Source organism: Macaca thibetana, chromosome 3, assembly GCF_024542745.1.
Source record: "Macaca thibetana thibetana isolate TM-01 chromosome 3, ASM2454274v1, whole genome shotgun sequence".
NCBI classification, from domain to species: Eukaryota; Metazoa; Chordata; class Mammalia; order Primates; family Cercopithecidae; genus Macaca; species Macaca thibetana.
Genome location: NC_065580.1, coordinates 87,481,804 through 87,492,078, shown reverse-complemented (window position 1 = coordinate 87,492,078; position 10,275 = coordinate 87,481,804). Strand labels below are relative to the sequence as shown.

Below are 10,275 nucleotides of genomic sequence, written 5' to 3'. Positions count from 1 at the left end.
CCTACCATTAGCAGAGAATACTAATGAAGTGGAAAGGGGCAGGATATATGGACATAATGCAGCTCTGGATTTAAGTATTGTAGTCCCTCCTCATTTGCATCCCATCCAAGTTATGTTACTCTTTGCCACTTGCTTCTCACTGTGTTTTGACTCAATAAACCATGTAGTTTGAGGTCTTAATTTGGTCCATGAGACCTTGGATCCTGACTTCTGAAACAGTAGCATAGTTAGAAGCTATCATGGCATCATGGTAATTTCTCATCCTGACAAGACTACAGCCTAACTATATACTGTGAAATCCAAAGATGTACAATGGAATCAACCTTAAGAATTGGAATTTTTAAGATATTGGAACAACAACAAAAAATGCATGTAACAATGAAATAGAAAACCCCTAAGTAAAAGTGGCCAAACAATGAGAAATGGTGGAATTAAACAGTAGAAAAATACAGTTCATTGTGACATCAATATGTGTCAGGTATTGGTGAAACAAGGTCCTTAATCATGATGGTAATCAGTGATTGTTAAAGTTATAGCACCAAATATTAATAACATGTTCATATTTTTAAATTGTATGCTCCATTCATCCTTTTGTCAGTGAACACTTGGCATAATTAAAACAGAGTGGCACAGACACATTGAGACATATATAAGCAGTAGTCCTCTTTCCTTCCATTATAAAAACAGCAGTTTTAATGCATGCAAAGATTAATATAACCCAGATAATTTAGCTGTAAGTTTGGTTCGGAATCACCAAGAAAATGATACAAGTATTCAGAAGAACAGCTTCTGAATACTTCCATTTCTTCTCAATGAGAATAACCAACAGAAAACAAAAATATCAACCAATTGTCAAATAACAATTAGGTAATTACTATGGACTCAGTAATCTAAGCACTGCACATGATGCAAAAACACCTTGAACATGAAAACTGCCTGCTCTTAGGCCCTTGCAATCCAGTCTTTCTTCTTCAACCTATCTACATGAAACAGTTTACATATATTGCATTAATTCTCACGTAGAGCAAAGGAAAAAAATCAAGGTACTTTAAAATAAACTTTGTCACCAGTACTGAGAACCCCACTCCTATCCCCAGTATCAGTCTACTTCCTGCGATCACCAAGGTAATGTAGTTATGTTAGACACGAATCTGCCTTTCTGAATCTTCAGAGCTGTATCCGCCTGTTGATGCCCATCAGAATCAAGGCCTTCATCATAGCTTGAAAATAGATGTAGACATGTAAAGACCAAGCTTCTCTCTGCATATTTCATAATATTTCTCTCCATGTGGGACCTTCCCACCACTAAAGCAATGTAAAAATTAGCAGCTCAGACCATTATCAAGAGGGTAATGAGAATGAACTTTGATACTTGTACTTGGAACCTAAACCAGAGATCTTGTGGGCTCTTGATAAGCCAAGTTATACATACGCAGGCTGATATTCAACCAATAAATACTGGTACAGTCATCCCAGTTATTAATATGTCAAAGTACTTCCCTCAAGAGTTGATAAATAGGTACTACAGCAGTTGTTCCCCATCGGATCCTCCCTACACCCATATGGAGTGCCCTTATTTTCCACTGAAAGCACTAGCCATGACTAGATTTAATTCATTGGTACCTATGCCGCATCAATTGTTAGATATTCTGAATCTATTCCAATAGTGTGTGCCAGTTCACACACATAAAAAGATATATTTAGTACAATATCCCTTGGGAGGATGGACTTTTCAGTTCACCCAGTTGCCTAGCAATAAATGGAAACATTAGTTTGGTCCCCTGCCCTCCAACTGTTTGTAGATATTTTGCTTAAGTAAACAAATGTGAATGTATCTGGTAATTCTACTTTTAACACACAAATACTAGTAACCTGGGGTTCTTCACATCTTTAAGCAAAGAAACTTTGGAAATACCTGATAAAGTATATAATTGAAGAATATTTGAAAGACAACTTAAGTCTTAAGCATTAAGCTCAGAAGAACTAGACTTGGTGATCTGGTCCGTAAAATTCTCATTTAGAACGTGTTAGGAATATTCTGCACTGAAAATCCTTGGGGGCCTCTATCAGTTCTATTACCTATTAGGCGAAGAAATACCAAGATGTGCAAAGTGGTTAGGAGTTTTTCCTAGTCAATGTCTCAGGAAAATGAATGTGGTTGCCATACATATATTAAAATGCTCCTTTTTCCCCATGGCAAGGTGGATACGCAAATCATGTCACAAGTTCTTATCCAGGAACTTTGCACCACAGTTTAAACACTTCTCTTTCCTCTACCATGTTCAAGTTTCACTTCACTGCTAGGTTGCCCGCTCTGCTTTCCTTTGATTGCAGTGACATCTAACGTCAAAGTCAGAGAGTAGCTCAACTCAGCTCCTGTTGAACTTTCAAATTGACTCTTCAGGTTGTAAACCCACCTCCTCGGCAGACAAACAGTTCACTAGGATAATTTATTGGGCCAATAAAACCATGAACAAAACTGAATTAAACTTGTTTAAAATTGAAATGGAATTAGTACTTGAATCATGAATTTTCAAAACTGGCTCCTACTCATCTTGAGAGAAGTCTACCCTCTAAAAAATCATGTTTTGGGAAAATACCTAATACATCAGCCCATCTTATTGCTAAAAGAGTTTTCTCACTAGTTTCTGGGCTTAGTGGGCTCACTTGAATAATAGTTATATAATAAATAAGAGAAGCTAATATTTATTGGGAACTCATCAGCTATCATTTTTTAAAATACTCATTTATTTTCTTTTCCAAAAAGAGGGCAACTTGACCTTTGTATTTGCTGTTTTATCGTCATTAACTACCAAAGAGACCAAAGAGCCTGCTCTAAGGTAGGCCCACATGTTTGGGAAGGTACTGACTGCTGTCACTTTTCATGTTCTCTCACATTTCATCATTACAGCACTTCTGTATGATAAACATTATCATCATTTCTAATTGCATTAGTAATTTGTCTGTGGTCGTGGTGGCTACTGAGCAGGATTGGAACCCAGACATCCTAGCCCCAGAATAAAAGGACCACTGGAGGCTGGATGCTCAGGGCAAATGGCCCCATGATCACTTCTCCTCACATAACTAACAAGTCATGACAATTGTTAAGGCAATGACAACATTGTTAGAGGAAGCATCACAAAAGGTGGGATTGAAATCAGTGGCCACACTGTAAGGTAAAGTGTGAAAAGAAAATTCTCTTTTCATGCTCATGCTTGACTGGAGAATCAATTCCTTGTCATGGTCCCCTATAGGCCCACTCCTCCAGATGTGAGAACCTGTCTACTCTGCTTCTGTAGGACTCCCACTCTTAACTACTATGCATACTGCCTTCCTAGTGGAAAGAACACAAAATTTGGATTCAAATGATCTAAGTTTAAGACCAGTCTCTGCTACTTACTGTGAGTTTGGACAAGTCACTCAACCTATGTTAGGTTCAATTTAAAGTAGAGTAAATGGTAGCATTCTGTACAAGATGCCAAACTCAGCCCACATTCTTCTTTTTTGAACATAGAAAGGAAACAATTATACCCTCTTGAAAATGACAGAAAGAAGTACTTAGTCAAACTGAAAATTCAAGAAATCTAAGACAGCACAGACAAGATCAGAGTGTGAGGACTGACATGTCCATAATCTAATATGTATAAAAGACAGCCTGTAGGGTGTAAGTGAAGGGACACCACCTGCCTCCAACAGGTTTGCAGTGGGGCCTGAAAATAAAGCTAAGTCATGCGATGATTTGTGGGAGAAATTGTTCATTCTGCTGGCATTTCCAGGAAGTGCAATAAAACCTGGAGTCTTCATGCAGTGGGGAGCTACAAAGGCACCCACAGTGTAAACCTGGCAAAGGTGCAGGCTTAGGAAATGAGGTCACTCTGGAGGCTTAATTGCTGGCTACACCCCTTACAGAAGCATCTTATCATACAGATATAAAAACAAGATCTATAGTCATAAACAAAACAATTTGAAGCTAGAAAAGAGGTTTCAAAATGAAAAGTGTGACTGCTAACCTTTTTACTGTAATGGGAACAATAAAGAATAAACTGACTACTACAAGGATCAAATCAGTTAAAAAAAAAAACAACAACAACGAGAAATTCAGGCCTCTGTGGAGGCAGGCTAGAGAGATGCAAATTATAAAAGACACATAGAAAATAATGTCAGATTTCCAATACAGATGGTCCCTGTCTTACTATGGTTTGACTTACAATTTTTCTATTTTATAATGGTGCAAAAGCGATATGCCTTTAGTGGAAATCATACTTTAAATGTTGAATTTTGATCTTTTTCCAGGCTAGTGATATGTAGTAGCAGACTCTCTTGTGCTGGGCAGAGGCAGTGAGCCCCAGCTTCCAGTCAGCCATGCAATCTGGAGGGTAAACCAATACTCTACAGTGCAGTGTGTTGCCAGATGATTTTACCCAGTTGAAGACTAATATAAGTGTTCTGAACACACTTAAGGTAGGCTAGGCTAAACTATAATATTCAGTAGTTTAGGTATATCAAATGCATTTTCAACTTGCAATATTTTCAACTTATAATGTGCTTATCAAGATGTAACTCCACCATAAGTCAAGGAACATCTCAAATCTGGAAAACAAGTTTTCCAGAAATAAAGAGTTGATCATAATGAAACTCAATAACCAGCTAGATGATAAGAAGAAACACTTCTAGAAACTGAACACAGCCTTGGGTGTTTATAATTAAACACATTTATTGAGTCTTAGGGAAAATTAAGAAGTAGCAATTTATATTTTATAATATCTTGATGAAATTTTTTAACCAAAACACTTCCATTTTAATCTTCAAAGAAACTCTTTTCTTTTTTTCCAAGATAATCATGATTAACTTACAAAAATGGGTATATGCCTTCAAAACATTTCCCTTAATAGGAAACTTAGTTTTATAAGATCTAAACACTAAAAGGCGAAAAAAAAATCTATTTTCTTTTCATTACAAGACAAAACAGAATCCAGCACAAGTCAAGGAAACACATTCATACTTCAGGTCCTCCTCCTCCATGAACCAACATTATTATATTATTTCCATTTAGTGAAATCTGATCTAATTTAGTATTCTTTCTTCTGGGAGGATTTCAAAATCAGTGATATCTTGCAGTACCGTATTGACAAAGTTATCAAATCCTAGAAGAGTATCAACAATTTCTTTATCACTCTTCATCACAAAGAGAATTTTTGATTCTTAGATTTGTCTATAAGCTCTAGCAGTAGCAGCTGTAAGGAGCTAGTACTAGTGTTAGCCGCCATACCTGTGATGGAAATGGCCTGGATCTTGATTAACATTTTTTTTTTCTTTGAGACAGAGTCTCGCTCTGTTGCCCATGTTGGAGTGCAGTTGTGCCATCTTGGCTCACTGCAACAGCCGTCTTCCAGGTTCTAGCGATTCTCCTCCCTCAGCCTCCTGAGTAGCTGGGATTACAGGTGTGCACCACCATGCCCAGCTAATTTTTGTATTTTTAATAGAGACTGGGTTTTGCCATGTTGGCCAGGCTAGTCTCGAACTCCTAACCTCAGGTGATTTGCCCGCCTCAGCCTCCCAAAATGCTGGGATTACAGGCGTGAGCCACCACACCTGGCCTTGATTAACATTTTTAATTTTAAGAACAAGCAAATAATTCTACAAGCTTCTGGACAAGAAAAAAAAATAGGTCACACAATAACGACAGATGGTCCTCAAACCTTTCTTCCATGCCAAGTAGAAAATGGTGCACACTAAATAGGCAGAACCCTCAACAGCTGTATCTAAAATGTACTGAACTATGAGTAATCTAACATTCACACAAGCTCCCATCCCCAGGAGATGAACAAAAAGGCATTTTAGACTTACAAAGATTAATTAATATCACCAGTGTACGCTTCTTCTAAAATTATACGCACAAAAAAATTTTACCCAGCCTATTAGTAAAGCAAAATAAACAATGATAAAGATACGACATAAAAGAAAAATCAATCAAAAATGAAACTAAATGTCAAAAAAGTTAAATATGTAATTATGAAATAAGCAAATGCTAAATAATATTATCAATTAGGATACTGCCTGATAGCTAAAAGTAACAAAAACTCAGCTGGCTTAAACAATGGGAAGAAAATTTTTTTCTTAGAAAAAACACTAAGATACGACAGCTTCAGGCTGGAGGCTGATTAAAATGGTGATTCTGATATTTAGACACACACACAGGTGCGCGCGCACACACACACACACACACACACAGATTTTCTCCATCTTTCACTCAGGTTCTTTAAGGTACATCAACTTGGTTTTTCCTAATCATCCTCATGAAACTACGGTGGGTGTCAGAGTTCAATACACTGCATCCAGATATGACCATATCAGTGGAAAAGGGAGCCATTTTCTTTACATTTATTGATTTTTATTAATGAGAAGAAACTTTCCTTAGATTTCCCCTATTTCATCAGCAAGAATTATATCACATGTTTATGCCTAAACCAACAGTGATTTAGAAAGGGGATCACCACGATTGGGTAAAAATAGACTAGGAGTTCAGCCTCATCACCAATGACATTTGGGATGGATAATTCTTTGTTGGAGGGAGCTATTCTGTACATTGTTTAAAATCCTCCTTGCTCTCTACCCACTAGATGCCTATAGCACCCTCCCCAATCGCAACACTCAAAAATGTCTCCAGACATTGCCAAATGTCCCCTGGTTAAGAACCACTTAAATACACTAATCAATCTAGCCCCTGAGTCTGGCTATGGGGCCCACCTTAAATATAAAACAGCACAGTAGAAAAGGAAAAGCTGAACCAACTCAGTATGTTTCAGAAAAGAGAGCTATATGAAAGAAAAATAGTCTTAACTAAATAACCAACAATATTTTGTATGGTAATTCTATAAAATCAATATATAGCAATGGCAAAAAATATGAACTTAAAATTCTGTATTAATCAACTAAGAGGGGTCAGGTGTAGTGGCTCACACCTGTAATCTCAGCACTTTGGGAGACTGGCCAACTTAGTGAGACCCTGTCTCTACAAAAAACACAAAAATTAGCTGGGTATGGGTGGCATGTGCTTGTAGTCCCAGCTATTCTGGAGGCTGTGGTGGGAGGATCACTTGAGCGCAGAAGGTAGAGTCTGCAGTGAACTGTGATCATGCCACTGCACTCCAAGTTGAGAAACAGAGTGAGACCGTGTCTCAATAAATAAATAAATAAATAAAATCAAGAGGGAAATGAATGAAGAGTTTTAGCAGGACTAAGGACTGTTAATGTATGGTTTAATCATCAAGCACAGAAAATATCAATTTGTACTTATAAGAATATACAATTTAGTTGACTTTTAAAATTCATCTTTGAAAACGAATTTTCATTGTAGATTTGTATATACAATATTTAGCCCTTAAGAATAAGATCAACTAGAGGAGCTATATTCTCTTTCAGGAGATAATCTTCTATTAGAATTCTTGAAGCTATCAAAATAAAATGGTTCCATATGGAAAGACTCATAGTTTCCCTAGAAAGATTCTTTATTCTATGGCTTGGTGCTTTTATGTCTGCAGCTTATGAATATATTTATTCTTTTAGATTAAAACATAACTTTTAAAATGTGGACCACATTATAACACCTTATTTGCCATCTTAAAAAGGTTCTTTATCCTCTAATCTCATGGTACGACCACATCCATATTCTCCAGCCTGTTGAATAGAGCCATATGCCCCACACATCACTCAAGAGCCCTACCTCTCTTTCCTCCTCAAATCCAGTGGGTACTCCCTCCTTTCCCTCCTTCGGTTACTCCCTGGCTCTGCTTTCTTCTTCCCATTATCTGTATCTATTCTTCATCTACTTGAGAACTATTTGGAGATCTCACTTCAGATTTACTGTGGCTGCCTCCCAGCTACGCACAATTCGTTTTAATTTTATTCATGTCTTCCAAAACAGGCCCTCCCTGAATTGGGCTGAGGAAACTGGCCAGGCTAGGTCCCTGATCTCCACCATGGGAGGAAAAAATGCTATGCCTGTTTAAGATATAAGAGCATTTTTATGGGAAAAAGTACAAAGTTTATCACCACAAGCTACAGGTAAGAGCCTGATTGAAGGACTTGAATCTCGAATCCAAAAGCTACATGCACAATTCTACTTAATCTTATTTAGCTCACAGGGCAAATACCAAGGAATAAATCTCATGTACATTTATATTGTAAAAATACCACAGGTTTATCAAGTGTTTGGATGTACTACCCTGTAAGTTCAGAGACTTTATGCTTAATGGAAATAAAGCATTATTATTTTGCAACAGGAAGTGTAACTAATTTTGACAGAGCAAGAACCTGTAGGTTACAGACATTGATTATGAGAGGCTTATAAAAACACTATTCATTTAAATGTTTGGTATAAAATTACACTGCTCAGTAACAAATTGTGGAGCTATCTATTCCTGTAATCCAAAGAGTCTTCTTTCTCCAAACCCAATATTTTAAAAAATAACTATTTGCCTCTACAAGATTTAGAAAATAGCGATATATAAATGCTCTCGGCAAGACATTATTCTCTTTCATTTACTGAATAATTTCCAAATACCTGTCCTAATATGGTACAATCTTCAATATTATTACATAAAAAAGAGGTTCAGAAGTATTAATAGAATGGCACCATTTGTGTTAATATACAAATATAAATAGGTAGATAAAGAGATAAATAGATAGATTATTGAGAGATGATAAACAGATAGAGACCTGCTTTAACAGAGAGAAAGTATTTCTGGAAGGCTCAGAAAGCAATCATTATTGCCTCAAGAAGACCCATAGACTGGGAAAGAGGAATATCTACTTTCCACTGTCAGCTTTTTAAAATATATATAAATTTTCTTAGTAAGAGACTGATAAACTGAAATACAGACAAACAGATGGACACACACACACACACAAAGTGAATAGGTGATCCTAATCCTTTATTTAACTAATGACTTGTGTGAACAATTAAACTTGTAAAAATATAGAACAATGTCTTCAAAAGAATCAACTCCAAGAGAAAAATAGCTTTTATTATTAAAAGAGTATATAGTTAGACACACTTATATTCTGTTCCTGAATAGAATGAAATAGAGAGACCCTACAATTTTGTAGCTTGGAAATTTAATGAAACATTTAAAATAATTATAAGGCAAGATGAATTATTTTACTTGTTTCATCTTGTAAAATTTTCTGTTGAAGAAGATACTCTAAGCAGAGGCTAAAAGACAATATTTGAGATAATATTTCATTAAGATTAAAATTAGAATTAAAACTGTCCTCTGGTGAACTGGACTTTCTCAAATACCACGTAAACCATCAGCTATAGAAAGATTATTTTCTTAATTAAAAATAGGATGTAATATGACCTACAGGAAGAGTAAATTGAAGCTGCTGACAGTTCCAAATCCATTAACCATAAGATTGACTTTGAAGATTATTGCAGGCAATTTTATGAAAAAATAAATATGAGGTCACATTGAAAAAATAAAGACAGTTAATGCCAGAAAAAATACCACCCACCTGGTATCAGATAGGTACAGTTAAGAAAATGATTAACATAAATATATACAAAGAATAATTTGTATAATTTGCCATCATGTACACGAATATACTTTAAATAATTTTACTTTTAAGAATAATCTTTCATAGAACTGTTTGTGATCTATTATACAATAAAACCAATTTTGGCTAACAAATATACATTTCAAAATATTATTTTAAGATGCCATAATTCCAATGACTTATTACCTCCTTTTACTTTCAAAATTGTCCTGGGTTAGAGGACACATTGCATTATCACCCTAGTGGGAGAGACCTAAAGACACTGATCAGCTCAGACATTACAGGATCTAGTTTCACTACCCCACAGGTACTCGACTTCCTGTTTTTCACTCTTATATTTATTTAAATGAATACTATGTGAGAAGTTGAACAGGGATGCAGAATATTTTGAGATTTTTCCATAACCACTCTCAGTCAACAAGAAGTTGAAAGCTTTCCCAGACTTTTCATTATCAGAAATTTAAGGATCATTGCCCAGCCATTTCTTTGCTTTGCAAAGACTGGCTGGATTTAAAATTAAAATTATAGGTCAAGTTTCTTAACTTTCAGCAAGAAGGATTCCATTTGAATAGCATGTTCCAGGGAAGGTTATCTTTGAGAATCCTGTGTAAGGAAGAAAGCATAGTTAGACAAGTACACAAATCAGCAGTACAGTTAAAGAATATACAACCTAGCTACATGAGGTTTCTTTCAGGACCATGGAAAGTTTAATTAGGA

General features: G+C 36.0%; 1 pseudogene; it reads right to left on the bottom strand.

The window, feature by feature from the left end:
- Positions 1 to 4,996: 4,996 nt before the first annotated feature.
- On the bottom strand, positions 4,997 to 5,267 carry LOC126951339 (U6 snRNA-associated Sm-like protein LSm5; annotated as a pseudogene).
- Between the last annotated feature and the right edge of the window lie 5,008 nt (positions 5,268 to 10,275).